Below are 20677 nucleotides of genomic sequence, written 5' to 3' on the forward strand. Positions count from 1 at the left end.
CCCGCGGTGGACAGGATTCAGTCCCTGACCTGTTATTTTCCACTTTACTGCCCTGCAGTGCCAAATGCTGATAAGCAATGAATGAATAGGTAATAAATCTGCAGAAATGCAATAGCACTTATATCTAATTGCTAGATCCATTTCAGTTTTGCAATAATACTAATAATTGATTATAAAAGAGCACCAAGGTAAAAATCCATCTGGGGAAATGACTGAATAATCAACTGTTAAAAGTTTTTATCGGGGAAAGTACAGGGCTTCTGAATTCTTTTCAAAGTGAAACATTATCATTGCTTTTGGAGCACATTCCACAGAATATTATTATCTTCTGGGTCAACCTGTCTAGTGGAATACTGATTACATTATAATCAGCAAAATGTTCTTATTCAGCATTTTTCTGGCAATACAGTAGACCTGGGTTCGATCCCTGGGTCGGGAGAATCCCCTGGAGGAGGAAATGGCAACCCACTCCAGTATTCTCACCTGGAGAACCCCATGGACAGAGGATCCTGAAGGGCTACAGTGCATGGTGTTACAAGGTGAAAGTGAAAGTCACTCAGTCGTGTCCAACTCTTTGTGACCCCATGGACTCTACAGGCCAGAATACTGGAGTGGGTAGCCTTTCCCTTCTCCAGGGGATCGTCCCAACCCAGGGATCGAACCCAGGTCTCTTGCATTGCACATGGATTCTTTACCAGCTGAGCCACAAGGGAAGCCTAGGGTCACAAAGAGTTGGACCCAACTGAGCAACTAGCCCTTCCAAGTTACAACCATTTCATCCATGACATAAATCTCTGCAATAATTCCCCCCGAAATTAAGTCCTATCTGTCTTTTCTAATCAACTCACTTTCCTCCTTCAAATTCCAGACATCATCAAGCACACATGTCTGCTAGAATCTGTTTTTAAAAGGACTTTCTTTGACTAGGCAATTTCCTTCAAGGATGATTGCTGAGAAAACCATCAACAATAATAATATTATTTTCCTTGCGACACAGATTTGAGATGAAGATGGATTTCTGGTCTATTTCTTTGCTTCTTTCTTTTTTATTTTCCCCCTCAATCCTCTTTCCCTCCCTCTGTCCCTTTCTTTCTCTTTTTCTTTTTTTCAGTCTTCCTCTTTCTCTTTCCTTCCGCCTTCCCTCCATCCCGTTCTCCCTTTCTGTTTGAAGGCTTTGATTTGCTACGGACCACATCAGCGCAGAGGCTGTAGGTTATTGCATTTTCAGTTGGACAATCCCCGAGTGACCATTCTAGCCAATGTGATTGATGCTCTGCCCTGTTCCCAGCGGATCCTTCATGCTACCTCTGTGTGCACACCTCACACCTCTTGGCTCTTTTCCTGGAGTGTCTCCATCAGGAGGTCTCCTGTCTTTGGGCTACTGGAACCGAGAGACGTGTTAGGGGTCCAAATGCCCTTCCCACGTGGCACCTCCACCCCCAATATATCCTCAAGCCCCAAACTATGTAGGCGATGACTGAAGAGGGGTAAATCCACATGCCCAGCTCCCTGGCCTTTAGGCAAACACATACAAAAAAATCCCCTAAGATGCTGTTTACATCCAAGCATGCTACAGAGATCAGGTTGAAGCTGGGACTTGGCAGAAATCACGCGCTTTTGTCTCCCCTCCTTCCTGCCCTGCCTTCTCCTCCTGTGGCTGGCTTCCCTTCCTTGGGATCCTGAGATTCCTCATCCCGGGTCAGCCTGTGGGGAACCTGACCTGAGTCTCTGTGCTGTATCAGGCTCTGTCAATCACAAATGCCTTTGGCCACCTGATGCGGAGAACCAACTCATTGGAAAAGACCCTGACACTGGGAAAGATTGAAGGCAGGAGGAGAAGGGGACGACTGAGGATGAGATGGTTGGATGGCATCACCGACTCTATGGGCATGAGTTTGAGCAAGCTCCGGGAGTTGGCAATGGACAGGGAGGCCTGGTGTGCTGCAGTCCACGGGGTCGCAAAGAGTCTGACACAAGGGAGCAACTGAACAACAAGGCCCCTGCCATCTGCCTCTACAAGGATTACATCAGGTGCTGCGGCTGCTGACTTTTCAACACCCCCTGCAAGCAGCTCCGGGTGGAAAGGAGACAGGAGGCATCTGTGTTCTGGGAAAAAGTAGCAAGACAGGTCTTCAGAGAGTTAGACATTTTCAGAAGCTGATTTTATGCATGCAATTCTTGCATCTCCTCCTATCTAGAAATGCACTAAAATCCTTCATGGTGATGTCTGCTCCTCAGGACGAGCAATTACCCTCAGAAGACTAGCAGAAACCTTCTGGGCAAAAAGAAAATATGTGCTTGATTGCATGTACTATCCCTTCACTAAAATTGCATATCTACTGACCTTCCCCTTTGCCTCTTTGGAGCAGTCTCTCAGAGCTATCTAGGGTGCTCTATCCCGGGCTATAGTCCTCATTTTGCCCCCAAATAAAACCTGACTCATAACTCACGTTGGCCTTTGTTTTTTTGTTGTTGTTGTTGTTGTCTTTTTAAAGCTGGCAGCAGTGTGCTAGTTCTCAGGAGCTTGCTTGCACCTCCATATCCAGGAACCTACACTGGCATATTTCGACACCCTCCACCATTGTAACCTTACACAAACACCTGCAGCTAATGCACCCCGCAACTGCAAAACAGAACCAAGGCTAGGTCTGGAACAATGATAACTGCGATCGTTTGCACTTGCTCTGACTTTCCAGACTGGCTTCAAGCCATCTCATGGGTAAGGTGACCTGGGTTTCTTACGAGTCATTGTAAGAATTATCTGCAACGATCATTCTGAATCACAAGATACTTCCATCTGGTTCTGACCGGCGACTGAGATGGGGGAAAAGGGTAGCGCCTCCTTTGATCAATACGATCACCTCTGCTCTCGGATCAATACTGTCTGAACTGGCTGAAAAATACAATTTTTATCTATTTAGGCAGCATCGATCAGGCCCTACTAAATTGATTCAGAATGATGATACGGAATAATTTATGAAACAAAAATGTCAGTGTGCAGAATAGCCAAGAGAAAGAAACCGCGCTTATTTCACGGGGGCCTGTGCTCAGCTCAGCCCAGCTCTGCAGGAGCTGATGAGCTTGGGGAGTGAGATATCGTATGTGATGGTATCTCCTGCTGGAATGAAAGGAAAGTGACTTAAGAAAGATCCCAGGGAGGCTGAAGCATAAACATCCTAGACCCTTAAGCAGGAGGGATATGCATGTGGAAAAGGCTGGAAATATAATTAAAAGATGCTTGCTCCTTGGAAGGAAGGTTACGGTCAACCTAGACAGCATATTAAAAAGCAGAGACATTACTTTGCCAACAAAGGTCCATCTAGTCAAGGCTATGGTTTTTCCAGTGGTCATGTATGGATGTGAGAGTTAGACTATAAAGAAAGCTAAGCGCTGAAGAATTGATGCTTTTGAACTGTGGTGTTGGAGAAGACTCTTGAGAGTCCCTTAGACTGCAAGGAGATCCAACCAGTCCATCGTAAAGGAGACCAGTCCTGGGTGTTCACTGGAGAGACTGATGTTGAAGCTGAAACTCCAATCCTTTGGCCACCTGATGCAGAGAGCTGACTCATTTGCAAAGACCCTGATGCTGGGAAAGATTGAAGGCAGGAGGAGAAGGGGATGACAGAGGATGAGATGGTTGGATGGCATCACCGACTCAATGGACATGGGTTTGGGTGGACTCCAGGAGTTGGTGATAAAAAGGGAGGCCTGGTGTGCTGCGGTCCATGGGGTCATAAAGAGTTGGACACGACTGAGGGACTGAACTAGCTAATACTGGAGTGGGTTGCCATTTCCTCCTCCAGGGGATCTTCCCGACCTGGGGACCAAAACCGGATCTACTGCATTGGCTGGTGAGTTCTTTACCGCTAGAATCACCTGGGAAGCCCTGTGGAGTGCTAACTGCTGGCAAAATGGCAGGCTGCTGATATCAAAATGCTCTCCTTGTGGTCAACTCTGCCTCACGTGTACATCTGCTCCTGTTCAGGCTGCCGGTGATAATTCAGAGTCACAGTGATCATCTTTATGTGGGTCAGTGATGAAGCCTGAGCATGCCAAGTCCATTTGATTTTCCATTCCTCAGCTCCTCCAATGTTTCTCGCATCTTAACTATCTGAGTGTAGGATTATTAAAGACTTCAGAAGCCGGACGTTTTGAAGGAGCGTTACTCTGAAAGAAAATGCAATCCGTTGTACCCCAATGTGAAAAGCAACACTCGAAAACTTCTAGAAGTACGTATATTAAAATGTTATGACTTTGAATAGCAAGAGTTTTCATCACCTGAAGAAAGGATGCAAATCAAGAAGAAAATGATTAACACGTTGATAACGTCAAAACTACAACAAAATTCTTTAGCAATAGCTTTGTTGTTCAGTCGTTCAGTCGTGTCTGACTCTGCAACCCCACGGACTGTAGCCTGCCAGGCTCCTCTGTCCAGGGGATTCTCCAGGCAAGAATACTGGAGTGAGTTGCCATTTCCTCCTCCAGGGGATCTTCCCCATCCAGAGATTGAACCCAAATGTACTGTGTCTCCTGCATTGGCAGGTGGATTCTTTACCTCTGAGCCACTGGGGAAATACCTGTCATAACTGGACAACCAATAATAATCCAAACACACAAATATATACCATCTACTGGATTTTTGTGAACAAAACTGATGACTGTTTTGTAGCAGTAATATGTAATTAGGAAACATACAAATCTATATTATGGGCACACACTGTAAAATACATGTTACATAAAATGTTTTGTATCAACTATACATATATATATATATCTTTGTCCATGTGTGTGCAAATTTTGATAAAAACAAAAACCAAAGAAGAGAGATGAGCAAAGAATAGGAACAGTAAATTCTTAGAAAAGGAGAGATAAATGGTTAAAAACATATGAAAAGGTATTCAACTGCACCGGTAGTCAGAGAAATGAAAATTAAAACAACAGTAAAGTTGTACATAACCATGTGCTTTCATATGCTAAGTCACTCAGTTGTGTCTAACTCTTTGTCACCCCGTGTACTATACCCCACCAGGTTCCTCTGTCCATGGGATTCTCCAGGCAAGAATACAGGAGTGGGTTGCCACGCTCTCCTCCAGGGGATCTTCCCCACCCAGGGATCGAACCCAAGTCTCCGGCAGCTGCTTCATGGCAGGCGGATTCATTACCACTGAGCCACCAGGGAAACCCATTCTATAACCATAAGATTGTCAAGTATTAAAAAGTGTGCCGATCTCTAATGCCCGGAGTTTGTGCAAACTCTACAGTGGAGACCATTATAGGTATATACCTGCCCTCTGAGCTAAAAAATTCATTCCTAATTATACAAGTTAAAGAAACACTCATATCTGTCTTAAAAATGACATGTTCAGGAAGGTTCCTTATGGCATTTCCTATCAAAGGAGAAGAGTGGAAGCAACTCAATTTTCCATTCAGGGGATAAAAACAAAATCATAGGTTGGATATTCATGCAATGAAAGACTTGTGTAGGAGATCAAATGAGCCAACCACAGATAGATGAACAGACAACAGTCTCTAACAAAAATAGCAGGGGATGGTAAAAACCAGAAGAATATGCACAATATAATAACATTTATTTCAAATTGTAAATCATGCAAAAGAAGTCTATGTGTTGTTTCTGGATACCCAATTCACAGCATCACTTTAAAGACAAATAGACAAAACATAAAAACCAAATTGAGGATCCAGATTTTTGGGGGGGGCAGTGTAGAGGCAGGATGGAAATGAGTGGGGAAATAATAAAGAACATGGCAACCATGTCTGTAAGTTTCCATTATTTCAGACGCTAGATACTCATTTGATATATGGATGGATGGATGGATGATGAATAGACAGGTTGATAGGTGAATAATTGACATTAGTTTACTTATAATTCTCTGAGAACAGCTAGTCATTATTTGTCAGAAAGTCACTATGTATAAACTATCTGCCGGATAATACTTGTTTAGTGAAAATGATCAAGCCACTTCATTTTCTTAAGGTATGGAAGACTAACCTTGGCCCTGTATGAGTGCCAATAAACTGCACACCAGCCTCTGACAATTTTATCCACTTCTGCCCAATTAAATGTGTTCTTGGTAGGAAAAAATAGAAACAAATTTTGTGTTACTTTAGCATGAGAATAACTGGGAACTTAAGTTTTTTTTAAATATATTTTAGGATCTTTTTTTTTTTAATTACTATCATTCTTACTGCCATTTTTATTTTTATTTTTTGACCCGTACCTTGTGGCATGTGGAATCTCAGTTCCCTAACCAGGAATCAAATGCTTGATCCCTACATCGGAAGTGCATAGCCTCAACTACTGAACCACTGGGAAAGAAAGCCCTGGGAACTTCATTTTAATACCAAAATTAAAAATAAAACTCCTGTGAAACCTCGATCACCATTTTCTTCTCACTCCTCCTTAGCATTTAATCTCTGTTAGCAAAGATCAGAGAGAGCTGATTTACTTAGAATTCAGCTTTGGGAATTTATCTTCATACATATGATTTGGGGTATGTAGTTCGCCAGTGCAAGCTACGCCCGTATTTTGTTTTCTCCTTTGCTTTACAAGACCATTTCCAACAATTAAAGTCCTATAGCGTCTCCCTTTTTTTTTTTCTTTGACTGCACTGCTCAGCATGTGAGATATTACTTGCCTGACTAGGGGCTGAACCCATGGCCCCCTGCCCCATTGGAAGCATGGAGTCTTAACCACTAGACCACCAGGGAAGTCTCTACAGTGTCTCTATTAAAGGAAATACAAACCTGAAGTATATTTGTACAGAGAAATGTGTATACAAGAGAGATTCTTTAAAAGAGAGGAAGCAATTAACTTTCTGCCCTGTAAGATCGTATTTGCAAATTATTTTCCAGAATCTTAATAAGAAGGCCAATCACTTCTCGGGTATTAAGAGAAATCAAATCCTATAATCCTCAACCTCTATAATCTCATCAACACTCAGAATTATTAACCTGGTAGTAAATCCTCCAGAGTTGCAACATTTGGAAATTTTCAAACCCATCAGTTCAGTTCAGCTGCTCAGGCGTGTCTGACTCTGCGACCCCATGGACTGCAGCACACCAGGCCTCCCTGTCCATCACCATCTCTGGGACTTTGCTCAAACTCATGTCCATCGAGTCGGTGATGCCATCCAACCATCTCATCCTCTGTCATCCCCTTCTCCTCCTGCCCTCAACCTTTCCCAGCATCAGGGTCTTTTCCAAGGAGTCAGTTCTTCACATCAGGTGGCCACAGTTGGAGTTTCAGCTTCAGCATCAGTCCTTCCAATGAATATTCAGGACTGATTTCCTTTAGGATGGACTGATTGTATCTCCTTGCAGTCCAAGGGACTCTCAAGAGTCTCCTCCAACACCACAGTTCAAAAGCATCGATTCTTCGAACCTATACTTGCCTAATTTTAAACATTTTCCAACAGTCGCTCCCCACAAAACAGCAGGAGCTGCAGATTATAAAGCGTATTCATCGTCACAGCTGATTCTATTAAGCAAATCATGTTTCCATCCCGAGCGACTGGCCTATGGCCCTCGATGTAAATGCAATTTGAGTGTCATGTTTTATTTAGATACCTGACGTTTTGACCTATACACACAAAGCTTTCTGTCACTCATGAAGGTTTATATAATTTACTCTTAAGTCTGAGGCTTACTGAATCTTCAGGACGTGACGCATGCATAATAAATGTAGCAAGGTGAAAAGAGTAGAGAGCTACCGTCAGATTGCAGTTTGTTTGACTCTCTTATGATGGAAGAAAAATGAAACCGAGAACTTCCATTCTAAGTAAGACACAGGTGAGAGTTTCACGTCCGGCACTGGTGTGGATAATTGTTCCACTGGATAAGCTTTCTAATATGAGCATTAGACTATTAGGAACGAAATACACGGTTTCCCAGGCCTCCTTGTGGGTACCAACACACAAAACGTAACTTTGTGTCGTTACATACACATGTATCGTTCTGTGGATGAAAAGTATGCTTTGCTATGCCTACAGGGTACCTACTAGAAGATTCTCTAGGAAAATGAAATGAAACCACACTTCTTCTTTGAGTGTCAAAGGGCAGTAGTCAACACCACACATACTTTCCCATCCAAGTTCTGAAGTCATTAAGAAAAAAAAAACAGTCGGATTCCCTGGTGGTATAGTGGTGAAGGATCCGCCTTGGAATGCAGGGGGTGTGATGGGTTTGATCCCTGGTCCGGGAACTAAGATCTCACATGCTTCAGAGCAACTAAGCCCGCAGATTGCTACTGAGCCCGAGGGCCACAACCAGAGAATCTGAACGATGCTGCATGACGCAAGAGAGCTCCCGAGTGCTTCTGCAGCTAAGGACCTGACACAGCCATACCAGACAAAAAAAAAAGGGGCAACTGAAACCAAAATGTTACCTTTATTGTCACTGCTAGGGTAGATCACAGGGCTTTTCAGGTTCACTTGCTAAGTCACGTCCGACTGTTTGCGACCCCGTGAACTACAACATGTCAGGCTTCCCTGTCCTCCACTGTCTCCTGGAGTTTACTCAGACTCACGTCCATAGCGTCGGTGATACCATCCAACCATCTCCTCCTCTGTCGTCCCCTTCTCCTCCTGCCCTCAGTCTTTCCCAGCATCAGGGTCTTTTCCGATGAGTCGGCTCTTTGCATCAGGTGGCCAAAGGATTGGAGTTTCAGCTTCAGCAGGAGTCCTTTCAGGGTTGATTTCCTTTCGGATGGACTGCTTTTGTCTGGTGACAATTAAGTATTGAGCCCTTAGTATAAACTCAGCCACTGGGTTCCAGCCAACATTGGTCTGAACTAGGCTTCCCTCTATGACTATCCCCTTGAGACATGCAACACATCAAAACAGAGAAGAATGTCTCCTTCCTCTTGGCGGCTGACTCCCACGACAAAGCGGTAAAGATGGAAGCTGGTTAAAGCATGTTCCTAAAGACTCAGACAAGTCAGTCTGCTTCTCAGGGAAGAGGGAGGGAGGCAGGCAGTAAGTGGGACGCAAGAGAAATAGGAGGTGGTACACCCACCACCGAAGAAGGCACCAGGTATGGAGCAGTGTCCCCTCCCTTCTGCAATTAGGAAGAAATGCACTATTTACGTGAAGACCTGAAATCCTGAGCCATTCAATACCACACGTATCCAGTGCAGAAACATTTCAGTACCTACTATGTGCTATGCACACAACTGCAGAAAGCGTGCATTCCTTCATTCTTAGTCATGGCATACGTAAGTCAGACTGGCACAGGACATACGAAAGACGTATTTGCACCCACTGTATACTCAGACAGCAAAAGAAGTTGACACTCTTGAAGCAGAGAGCTTGGTAGTACACCAAGATTTCAGTTCAGTTCGGTCGCTCGGTCGTGTCTGACTCTTTGCGACCCCATGGACTGCAGCACGCCATGCCTCCCTGTCTATCACCAGCTCTTGGAGTTTGTTGAAACTCAAGTCCATTGAGTCGGTGATGCCATCCAACCATCTCATCCTCTGTCGTCCCCTTCTCCTCCTGCCTTCAATCTTTCCCAGCATTCAGGGTCTTTTCCAGTGAGTCAGTTCGCATCAGGTGGCCAAAGTATTGAAGCTTCAGTTTCAACATCAGTCCTTCCAATGAATATTCAGGATTGATCTCCTTTAGGATGAACTGGCTGGATCTCCTTGCTGTCCAAAGGACTCTCAAAAGTCTTCTCCAGCACCACAGTTCAAAAGCATCAATTCTTCGGCGTTCAGCTTTCTTTATTTAGATGGAAGATTTAGATGGAAGTTTTAACCATGGAAGAGAGCAGAATGCCCTGGCTAGGGGACCTTAGGCTTCTCAATATGGTACCCAAACCACAATGGACGTAGAGATATCTGGTTTATGGGCCTCATGCTGTGATCATAGAAGGAAGACAGAGATGGAGGGAGGAGGAAGGAGACAGAAGGAAGGAAGGGAGAAAGCGTAGAAAGGAGAATACCATGAAGGCTTGTATGCCTACACAGACAAAACCAACCCTTCTATCATTTTTCAAGTTTTATAAACCATGAAAGTGTTGATTGCTAATCATGTCTGACTCTTTGAGACCCCATGGACGGTAGCCTGTCAGGCTCCTTTGTCCATGGGATCCTCCAGGTGAGAACACTGGAGTGGGTTGCCATGCCCTCCTCCAGGGGATCTGCCCAACCCAGGAACAGAACCCGGGTCTCCTGCATTGCATTCATTACCGTCTGAGCCAGCAGGTTGATAAACCGTGGCGAACATTTAACAGAGAAGCCAAAACACTCACAGGGAAAGCACATATTGTAAGCCAGAAATATTTGAAGAGTTAATGAATGGGAGATAAAAACATGAAAATACGATTTATAACAGTGATGTTGTTACTCACTGAAAAGCTAAGGTTTCTGAGGTTCCGGATTAATCAACACTATCTCTGGGACACAGGCTTCCCCAGGAAGTAAAGACTCCGCCTGCAGTGTGGGAGACCTCAGTTCAATCCCTGGGTTGGGAAGATCCCCTGGAGAAGGGAAGGGCTACCCGCTCCAGGATTCTGGCCTGGAGAATCCCCAAGGACAGAGGAACCTGGAGGGCTGCAGTCCATGGGGTCAAAAGAGTTGGACATGACTGAGTGACTAAGTACAGCACATCACTGGGGCAGTGAGTCAGTGGGCTATAAAGAGACCTTTGTCCACAGAGAATGATGCTGGTGAATTTTTACAATAATGTGGGGGCTTCCCTTGTGGTCCTGTGGGTTAAGACTCGGTGCTCCCAGAGCGGGGGGCACGAGTTCCATCCCTGGTTGAGGAGCTAGATCCCACAGGCCACAACTAAGAGATCAAACATGCTGCAACTAAGATCTGGCACAGCCAAATTAATAAATAATGAATAGTTTGTTTTTGTTTTTGTTTTTAAGTTAAGGGATTCAGAATATGGCAGCACCCAGATAAAGCCTAAGGATCACTTTGAGCTAAAGCAATTGGGAGCCAACACATTTGCATGTTGGCTCATAGAGGTACAGAAACATTTATCTTCCCCCTCCTTATCTGCAGAGGAGTGGGCATACATCTTCTTTTTAGGAAATTCATCACCCCTTCCCCCTAGAAAGAGAGGGCCAACTCGTCTCACCCAAGAGGAGAGTGGACCACAAGATGAGTCTGTCTCAGCAGACCTTCCTAAAACAGCCTGTATCTTGCATTCTTTCCCCACCTATATCCTTTGCTGTTTAATTGCTAAGCTGTGTCTGACTCTTTGAGACCCCATGGACTGCAGCACGCCAGGCCTCCCTGTCCTACACTATCTCCTGGAGTTTGCTCAAACTCATGTCCATTGAGTTGATGATGCCATCCAACCATCTCATCCTCTGTCGTCCCCTTCTCCTCCTGCCCTCAATCTTTCCCAGCATCAGGGTCTTTTCCAGTGAGTCGGCTCTTCGCATGAGGTGGCCAAAGGATTGGAGCTTCAGCTTCATCATGAGTCCTTCCAATGAACACCCAGGACTGATCTCCTTTAGGATGGACTGGTTGGATCTCCTTGCAGTCCAAGGGACTCTCAAGAGTCTTATCCAACACCACAGCTTGACCCATTCCTAGTCTCCATGTTTTGTCATCCCTTGAAGCCCAAGCCATCTTTAAAAGGGTATGTAAGCCCCTGAGTTGAACTGTTTCTTTTCATGTCACTACTTTTTCTATGCACACAATCATGTGTAAAAATTGTGCACCTTTTTTCCTGTTCCTCTTTCTTCAGATAGTTTAATTCACACACTTCCAGGCAACGAATTTAAGAGGGGAGCCGAAAAGTTTTTCTTCCCCAAAAATGAAATCAGGAAAGAAAATTAAACCGAGGTGCTTGCTTCCGAGTAGTTTGCATTTTCTTTTCTGGGCAGGAGTAAAGGCAGAATTCATAGTTGAAGGAAAAAACAAACAGAAGGTCTAAGACATCCAGGTTAATGAAGAAAATCTAATTACTAGGAGTTCAAAATAACAAAAGCAATCGCTAATGGAATACAATGACCTGGGTTTTTTAAAGACCAGGCAATAAAAGAAGGTCAGACGTGCGAAGGGAGTTTGCAGGATTATCAAATGTTCTCTCATATAATAGCCTCAGAGCGAGTTTACTCTTAACCAAATTTACATAAGCATCAAGATACAAGAGAGAGGAAAAGCTCTTAATAGCTTCAGTTTAGTTCAGTGGCTCAGTCATGTCTGACTCTTTGCGACCCCATGGACTGCAGCACGCCAGGCCTCCCTGTCCATCACCAACTCCCAGAGCTTATTCAAACTCACATCCATTGAGTCGGTGATGCCGTTCAAGCATCTCATCCCCTTAATAGCTTAGGGTCAGTATCTAAATGGTTGACATTATTTGAACAAAATGATGTGAGTTAATTAGACACCAATATCTCCCCTTTTCCTGGCTTTTTCTAAAGTTCGCTCTTTCTTCTTTTATTTTTGCTTTCTTTCTTTATCAAATTTTTATTTTTATTTTTGCCCATGCCATGTGGCATGGAGGATCCTAGTTCCCTGACCAAGGATCAAACCTGGGCCCCCTTCAAGGGAAGCTCAGAGTCTTAGCCATGGGACCACCAGGTGAGTCCTCCAAAGGATGCTTCATGCCACCGTGCTTTTACAAAGGGCCGACTCTAGTATCTGTTTCTGCCAGCCCAAAGAAATCCAAACAAGCTTTTCAATCTTCAAGGAGCAAAAAGTGAGGATCTTGTTTAGTGTGTGTTTGGCGGCAGGCAAAGTGCAGAGTCCCAGCAGACAGAGCAGCCCCTCCCCAGGGACCACCCTCAGCATCTGAGCATCCAGCCGTCAGAGCATCTCTGCTGGGTCCTGAGTTATTCTGTGCCCCTGTAAACCAGACACATCCTAAGGTAATTCCTTCTTCACTTTGCGGTATTTCCAAATGGCATCAAAGGAGGGTGCCGCTTTCATAGATCAGGGGCCTGGGGTGACTGTCAGCTGTCCTCCACCATCCTTGGCTCAAAGACTCCTGTGGGAAGCATGTATGTGCTGACCACAGATGCATCAAGAAAAGGTCCACAGTCTGTTCCGCTGGGTGCATGGGCCAAGATCAGGTAGGGTGCCCAAATGGATACACTGTTCTGGGCAATGATGCATTAAAAAAAAAAAAAAAGTCTCAGGATTGGCAGGGCTCTGAAGCATAGAAAGAAAGGGAAGGGGGTTGCTTGATTATGCAGTGCCAGACGTGGTCAATATTGATTGGAAGGACTGAAGCTGAAGCTCCAATACTTGGGCCACCTGATGCAAAGAGCTGACTCATTGGAAAAGACCCTGATGCTGGGGAAGGTTGAGGGCAGGAGGAGAAGGGGATGACATAGGATGAGACAGTCGGATGGCATCACCAATTCGATGGACATGAGTTTGAGCAAGCTCTGGGGGTTGGTGCTGCACTCCATGCGGTCGCAAGGAGTCGGACACGACTGAGCAACTGAACAACAATAGAAGTCGTCAAGCTCCCAGGTATTATTACAAAGCTGTTGCTGGAGAACCAGACACCTGCCCTCCTTCCAGGTAGACCTAGAGAAAACCAGAACTAAACGCCTTCTCTAGCTGTGTTTACACGGCTTCTTTCCCTTAGTCTCCATCTTCGCTGTCACGCAAAACGCTTTGCATTTTGTCCCAAATATCCACTGATTCAACCTGCGCTCTGTAACCGTAACAGCGAAAGTGCTGACAGGACCCATGTAGCCACCATCCACTCGACTCTGCAGTCTTAAAGTCCAGAAGCCAGTCTTCCCTGTTAATGGCCATGTCCATCTTTGCTTCCATCTCCAGTTCTTTGTTTTCCGGTTCTCATGACAGCGACATCAGCCTTGGGGCCGACTCCCTGGCTGTGTGAATTGGAGTATAATTGCTTTACAATGTTGTATCCATTTCTGCTGTACCATGAAGTAAATCAGCTATAGTGAAAGTGAAAGGCGCTCAGTCATGTCTGACTCTTTGTGACCCCATGGACTGTACAGTCCATGGAATTCTCCAGGCCAGAATACTGGAGTGGGCAGCCTTCCCCTTCTCCAGGGGACCTTCCCAATCCAGGGATCAAACCCAGGTCTTCCGCATTGATGACGGATTCTTTACCAGCTGAGCCACCAGGTAAGCCCAAGAGTACTGGAGAGGGTAGCCTATCCCTTCTCCAGCGGCTCTTCCTGACCCAGGAATTGAAGCGGGGTCTCCTGCTTGCAGGCCAAATCTTTACCAACTGAAACCCAGGGAATCAGCTATAAGTATACATATATGCCTCCCTCTTGAGTCACACCTCACCCCACCCCAGGTCATCACAGAGTACTGAGCTGACTTCCCTGCAGCTTCCCACTAGCTGTCTATTCTACACACGGTAGTGTGTGCACATCAATGCTACTTGATTTGTCTCAATTTGTCCCACCCACGCTGAAATTCTTACTGTCATCTGCGCACTTGCGTCTTGTAAGTAAAATGCAATGGGAGGAGATGAAACACACACCGTGTGGTCCATGTTCATCATGGCTTTGTTCACGTGATATATGGTGAGTAGAGATTTCCACCGGATTGACCATGTGAGACAGGTGAGAAGCACAGTGATGGCAAGGTGGGCAGGGGATGTTTGCAATTGAGTAAGGGGAGGCAGACGGAGGCTAACAGCCCTTCAGGCCATGGTTTCCATGAGTTAGGGGAGACTAACAACCCTGCCATGCTATCCATCTACAACTTGCTTCAAATAACAAAGCAAGCAGTGAGATTCTAAGAAACAATTCTAAGAAATTCTAAGAAACAAGATTCTAAGAAAAGATTCTAAGAGGCAATGAAGGAACCCATCTATGCCATCCTGTCTTGTACTGGCCAGTCGCTCAGGCTGAAAACGATGACCCAGAAGGAAAGATACAGAGAGGCTGGCCCAGAATTCCTGTCTCTGTGTCCTTCCTGCTGCTGGTGGTGGTGGTGGTGGTTTGGTCGCTAAGTCGTGTCTGACTCTTTACGACCCCATGGCCTGTATAGCCCACCAGGCTCCTCTGTCCATGGGATGTCCCAGGCCAGAAGACTGGAGTGGGTTGCCGTTCCCTTCTCCAGGGGATCTTCCCGACCCCGGGACCGAAGCTGGGTCTCCTGCATTGCAGTCGGATTCTTTGCTGCTAAGCCACCAGGGAAGCCCTGTATCCTTTCTACTTATCAGTGAAATAGTGGTAGAGTGTTGGTTGGATGTGCACAAAGAAAGAAGCAAAACAGGGACTTCTCTGGTGGTCCAGGGGTTAAGAATCCACCATGCAATAGAGGGGATGAGGGTTTGATCCTGGGTTGGGGAACTAAGATCCCCCATGCCATGTAGCAACTAAGCCTGGAACTCCTAATCCTGAGCAGCAGGACCGGAGAATCCCCGCTCCACAATGAAACACCCCACGCGACGCAACAGAGATCCCACGTGCCGCAACTGACACCAGCCAAACAAATACATAAAGAGAAAGAAACAATATAAAAACAGCTGCTATAGGGACATGCAGTTTTTCTACCATTCTCATAAGAAAAAAATACATATGCATGCCCCAGCTATGAAATATACACTGAGCAATTTCAGTGCTTCTGTATGTAAGTTAAATGCTATTAACATTTGTGTAAAAACTGGCACTGTACAACATGAAAATGAATGGTAATATTCGTGCTAATAATTTTCCTGTACTTAGAGCAACATTAAATAGCAAATACAAAACACCATGACAAGTCAAAAAGACAGAGACTGTGGAACAAAAGAAAAAGCTTTCTATCTCAAGCCTCTAAAAGCATTATTTTCCCTGCTTCTTGAAAAGGGTTCCACAAATGATGTATAGCAAGACTCTGGTGGCTCAGACAGTAAAGAATCTCCCTACAATGCAGGAGACCCAGGTTCAATCCCTGGGTTGGGAAGATGCCCTGGAGAAGGGAATGGAAACCCACTCTAGTATTCTTGTCTGTGCAACCCTCTGGACTGTAGCCCGCCAGGCTACAGTCCATGGGGTTGCAAAGAGTCAAATACAACTGAACACACACACACACACACACACACTATAAATTATGTAGCCAACTCTGGATATGTATTCTTCACATATCCCCTTCAAGTTTCTAGAAGAATCTAGACACTATAAGAAAAAGTATTCCACTTTCTGTATTGACAGCTTCAGTTTTTTTTCACTTGGATACTCAAAATCTTGCAAGCAAACATTGTGCAATTATGTTTTACCTGCCAAAGGAGTCCCTTTAACAAGATGGACTTGAAAAAGGAGGGATTGGTCTTGTTTTGAGGAAGTCAGTCTTGTAGGAAAGTATGTATTTGCTACAACAGTAATTTTCTCCAGTCCCCATCCCCATCAGGTTAACTAGCAAGCATCTTTGATAGAGTTTTTGCCTGTTGTTGACAACAAGTTTGTCAACAGTTCTCAAATTTGGCTGCACAAATAACCTGGGCAGTGTCTTCTCTGGGGATCCAGTGGCTAAGATGCTACAATCCCAACACAAAGGGTCGGGGTTCAATACCCGATCAGGGAACTATATCCCACATGTCGCAACTAAAATATTCCACGTGCCCTAACTAAGATCTGGTGCAGACATATTATAAAAAAAAATCACCAAGCTCGCCTCTAAGATAAAAGTGATCCCGGGTCCCACACTTTACCAGAGACAAAGCACTCCAAGTGCTATAGAAATCCTGCCTTCAACCAAGATCAAGACCAACTGCCCGAATCTACGACAGTGCTTTGCAACATTGTCTGAACAAAAGAAAACCCCAGAAATCACACTGCAATTCCAGACTCCGAGCCAAATTCATTGAGTTCTAAAAGATTAGAATTCGGTACACGTCACAAGCACCCCCCAGTTTATTCTTAGAATCAAGTGCACTGAAGAACCAATGTTTTAAGGTGAAGTGTGTGTGTGTGTGTGTGTGTATGCGTGCTCAGTTGCTCAGTCGCATCTGACTCTTTCAGTCACGTCCAAGTCTTTGCGACCCCATGGACTATAGCCCTCCAGGCTCCTCTGTCTGTAGGATTTCCCAGGCAAGAATACTGGAGTGGGTTGCCATTTCCTTCTCCAGGGGATCTTCCCAACCCCTGGGATCAAACCCACGTCTCCTGCATTGGCAGGTTGATTCTTGACCACTGTGCCACCTGGGAAGCCCAAGATGAATGGAGAGGGAAGAAAGAAAAAAAAAGGATCAGCCATGAAGTTGATAGAAATGATAAAAGACTCTTTAGGAATCATGTAGTTTTCTAAATATGCCAACCCTCCGGCATTAGCTATCTATATCTGTTCAGCAAATTAACACAAGCTTAGCGACTTAACCCTGGGCACATTTATTATTATGTCCCGGTTCCTGTGGATCAGGAATCCGGGCACTGCTTGGGTGGGTCTTCCCCTCAAGGCTGCTCCCAAGGGGTCGGCCACAGCTGAGCTTTCATCTGAGGATCAACTCAGGGAAGAACCGACTTCTAAGCTCCCATGGCGGCTGAAAGAATTCAGTTCCTTGTGAGGCTGAGCACTGAGGCCCTGTTTCTTTCCAGTGGGTCCCTGGAACATGGCTGCTGCTAAGTCACTTCAGTCGTGTCCGACTCTGTGTGACCCCATAGACAGCAGCCCACCAGGCTCCCCCGTCCCTGGGATTCTCCAGGCAAGAACACTGGAGTGGGTTGCCATTTCCTTCTCCAATGTATGAAAGTGAAAAGTTAAAGGGAAGTTGCTCACTCGTGTCCGACTCTTTGCAACCCCATGGACTGCAGCCTACCAGGCTCCTCCATCCACGGGATTTTCCAGGCAAGAGTACTGGAGTGGGGTGCCATCGCCTTCTCCCTGGAACATGGCAGCTTACTTATAGAAGCAGCAAAGGAGAGAGGCGGTGAGCAACAGGGGACCTACAATCTGTTTTTAGGTCTTCCCAGGTGGCGCTAGTGGTAAAGAACCTGCCCGCCAATGCAGGAGACATAAGAGATGCTGCTTTGATCCCTGGGTCGGGAAGATCCCCTAGAGGAGGAAATGGCAACCCACTCCAGTATTCCTGCCTGGAGAATCCCATGGACAGAGGAGCCTGCCGGGCTACGGTCCTTGGGGTCGCAAAGAGTCTCAGCCCGATCTAGCATAATCACAGAAGAGGCAGCAAGCGTACGTGTCCTGCGTTGTATTCTGTTGATTGGAAGAAAGTCACAGAGCGTGTGTACACAGAAGAGAAAACGGTATAGATTCTAGGAGGAGGGTTTTGGAAGCCAGCTTAGAGTCTTAATAATACGTCAGACTGGTGTGAAAAGGGAATGCTCTTGAACTGTTGGGAGGAATGTAAATTGATACAGCCACTAGAGAAGATGGTATGGAGATTCCTTAAAAAACTAGGAATAAAACCACCATATGACCCAACAATCCCACTCCTTGGCATAGACCCTGAGGAAGCCAAAATTGAAAAAGACACATGTACCCCATTGTTCATTTCAGCGCTATTTACAATAGCTAGAACATGGAAGCAACCTAGATGTCCATCGACAGATGAATGGATAAAGAAGTTGTGGTACATATACACCATGGAATATTACTCAGCCATAAAAAGGAACACATTTGAGTCAGTTCTGATGACGTGGATGAACCTAGAACCTATTATACAGAATGAAGGGAGTCAGAAAGAGAAAGATAAATACCGTATTCTAATGCACATATACAGAATCTAGAAAAATGGTACTGAAGAATTTATTTGCAGGGCAGCAGTGGAGAAACAGACATAGAGAACAGACTTATGGACATGGGGAGAGGGGAGGAGAGGGTGAGATGTATGGAGACAGTAACATGGAAACTTACATCACCATATGTAAAATAGATAGCCAACGGGAATTTGATGTTTGGCTCCGAAAACTCAAACAGGGGCTCTGTGTCAACCTGGGGTGTGGGGAGGGAGATGGGAAGGAGGTTCAAAAGGGAGGGGATATGTGTATACCTATGGCTGGTTCATGTTGAGGTTTGACAGAAAACAGCAAAATTCTGCAAAGCAATTATCCTTCAATAAAAAAATAAATTAAAAAGAAAAAAAAAAAAGAATGGGCATGCAGATGTGGTCCATACAGACGATGGAATATTACTCAGCCATGAAAAAGAATGAAATAATGCCATTTGCAGCAACATGGGTGGACCTAGAGATTGCCATACTGAGTGAAATAAGTCAGACAGAGAAAGACAAATACATGATATCACATATATATGGAATCTAAAAAAAAAGGTACAAGTGAACCCCTCTACAAGATAGAAACAGAGTCACACATATAGAAGAGAGACTTATGGTTACCGGAGGGTAAAGAGTGGGCAGGGATAAATTGGGAGATTGTATATCCAACTCTTTGCAGCCTCATGGACTGTAGCCTGCCAGGCTCCTCTGCTCATGGACTTGTCCAGGCAAGAATACTGGAGTGGGTTGCCATTTCCTCCTCCAGGGGATCTTCCCAACGCAGGGATTGAACACACATCTCTTGTGTCTCCTGCATTTACACGTGAATTCTTTACCACTAACACCAGCTGGAAAGTCCCAGGATAGACATATACACATTACCACATACAAAAGAGAAAACTGATAAGGATCTCCTGAACAGCACAGGAAACTCTACTCAGTACTCTGTAATGACCTATAGGAGAAAAAAATGTAAAACAGAGTCAATATATGTATAAGAGATTCACTTTGCTGTACACCTGAAACCATACAACATTCTAAATCAACTATACTCTGATAAAAATATTTTGTTAATGGTATATATACTTTATAATGTTGCTATGATAGTCATTTGAATGACTACATGCCACCAGTTTGGCCAAATGGCCGGGACACATCAATAGTTCTATAAATAAGAGGTTAGCATTGCCCTTAAGTCCATAACACACTTGGCTATGCTATAATCAAGGCCCATTCTCTCTTTTAGCCAGTATTAGTAAACAAAGAAATATGTATTCCATTTTAATATATGAGTACAATGAAAATGGAAGTTGCTCAGTCATGTCCGACTCTTTGCAACCCCATGGGCTATACAGTCCATGGAATTCTCTAGGCAGAATACTGGAGTGGGCAGCCTTTCCCTTCTCCAGGGGATCTTCCCAACCCAGGGATCCAACCCAAAGAAACATCTGTAGGAGACAGTGGAAGAGCAAGGTACTTTTTAAAATACAACCTTAAAAATAATTGGTGCAAAAAATTTTTTTAATTAAAAAAAAAATGCTTGGTGTGAAATGAAGAGCTGTATGAGTCCCTTCACATGATTGCTGTGGGAGCTCAAAAGAGAGCTGTTTTCAGACTGGAGAGCAGGCATTGTGCCAGGCATCACCACACAAGGGGGAGATAACCGCCATGCCCAAAACACTGCAATGCGTTACCTTAACTGTAATTAACTCTTTGCGTGCATGTGTGCTAAGTCACTTCAGTCGTGTCCGACTCTTTGCAACCCCATGGACTGCAGCCCACCAGGCTCCTCTGCCCATGGGATTCTCCAGGCAAGAATACTGGAGTGGGTTGCTAAAAGGTTGTTGCTGAACCATGAAAGACGCCGGGATTCTTGGCCTCCAGACAAGAAGAATTCAGTCCAGGGTCAGAGATGAGGCTTGATCGCTCAGAGCTTTTGTGTCATAAAGTTTTATTAAAGTATAAAAAAGAGAGAAAGCTTCTGACGTAGACATCAGAAGGCGGCAGAGAGAGTGCCTCCTTGCTAGTCTTTAGCTACT

This window comes from Bubalus kerabau, chromosome X (genome assembly GCF_029407905.1).
Source record: "Bubalus kerabau isolate K-KA32 ecotype Philippines breed swamp buffalo chromosome X, PCC_UOA_SB_1v2, whole genome shotgun sequence".
Taxonomy (NCBI): domain Eukaryota; kingdom Metazoa; phylum Chordata; class Mammalia; order Artiodactyla; family Bovidae; genus Bubalus; species Bubalus kerabau.